The following is a 1,725-nucleotide window of genomic DNA, read 5'->3' as shown; positions in this document are numbered from 1 at the left end:
CATTATTCTCATTAAATTGAAGAAAAGTAAACTTAATTTTTCGTTAAATTAATCATTAGTTTCATTGAATTGCAAATGGATCACTTTTGCTTTTATTTGCATCAAAGCTGAATTATCCATCTAATGAGTTTCTGCTGTTTGATTGTTGGCAGTTTGTCAAGAAAAACATGGCATGGACCACATCTCACTGGATCCAGAATTCATTAAAAAAAAAAAAAAAATCTCAGTCTTATCGAGTCCCATGTCCCATCCATGCCATACTTTTATTGACACACTGCCAATAAACTTAAAAACTGTAGAAGCCTATTCAATGTGACACACATCAGTTTTGATGATGAAGTTTCACTTACTCTGGCTTCTGTACAGCCTTAAAAATATTGATAGTTATGAAATAAGTGGCAGCAGGAGAAATATGATCAATGTTGATGCAAAATATTGTAGACTTAAGTCTAGTTTTTCCTTTTTTTAAATTGATCAAACTTGGTTTGTAAAATTATCAACTGGTCACAAATATTCCACTTTCTGATATTTTATTGTGTCAAAGTCCATCTATCCATCCATTATCTTCTGCTTATTCCGAAGTCGGGTCGTGGGGGCAGCAGCTTGAGCAGGGAGGCCCAGACTTCTCTTTCCACAGCCACCTCTTCCAGCTCTTCTGGGAGGATTCCAAGGTGTTCCCAGGCCAACCGAGAGACATAGTCTGTCCAGCGTGTCCTGGGTCTTCCCTGGGGTCTCCTCCCAGTTGGACATGCCCAAAGCACCTCTCTAGGGAGGCGCCCAGGGGGCATCCTTACCAGATGCCCAAACCACCTCAACTGGCTCCTCTCGACGTGGAGGAGTAGCGGTTCTACTCCAAGTCTCTCACGAATAACTGAACTTCTCACCCTATCTCTAAGGGAGAGTCCAGCTATCCCACGGAGAAAACTAATTTCAACCGCCTGTATCCTCAATCTCATTCTTTCAGTCACTACCCAGAGCTCATTACCATAGGTGAAGGTAGGAACGTAGACCAACAAGTAAACAAAGAGCTTTGCATTACAGCTCAGCTCTCTCTTCACCACAACGAACCGGTACGGAGTCTGCAATACTGCAGATGCTGCACCAATCTGTCTGTCAATCTCACGCTCCATTCTTCCCTCACTCGTGAACAAAACCCCGAGATATTTGAACTCCTCCACTTGAGACAGAATCTCACCCTCGACCTGAAGAGAGCAATCCACCCTTTTCCGGTTGAGGACCATGGCCTCAGATTTGGAGGTGCTGATTCTCATCCCAGCCGTTTCACACTCGACCTTGAACCGCTCCAGTCAGAGCTGGAGATCACGGCACAATGACACCAACAGGACCACATCATCTGCAAAGAGCAGAGATGGAATCCTGAGGCCACCAAAACCCCCCACCAGCTGGCTGCACCAAGAAATTCTGTTCATAACTTTTATGGACAAGCCCTGGCGGAGTCCAACTCCCACCCTAAAGGGGTCCGACTTACTGCCGGCAATGCGAACCAAACTCTCGCACAACTTGTATAGGGACATACTCACGGAGCACCCCCCACAGTGTACCCCAAGGAACATGGTCGAATGCCTTCTCCAAGTCTACAATACACATGTAGACTGGATGGGAAAACTACCACGACCCTTCAAGGACCCTAGTGATGGTAAAGAGCTGATCCAGTGTTCCACGGCCAGAACGTAACACACATTGTTCCTCCTGGATTTGAGGTTC

This window comes from Nematolebias whitei, chromosome 3, assembly GCF_014905685.2.
Source record: "Nematolebias whitei isolate Nwh7 chromosome 3, NemWhi1, whole genome shotgun sequence".
Lineage (NCBI taxonomy): Eukaryota > Metazoa > Chordata > Actinopteri > Cyprinodontiformes > Rivulidae > Nematolebias > Nematolebias whitei.
This window is presented reverse-complemented; position numbering follows the sequence as displayed.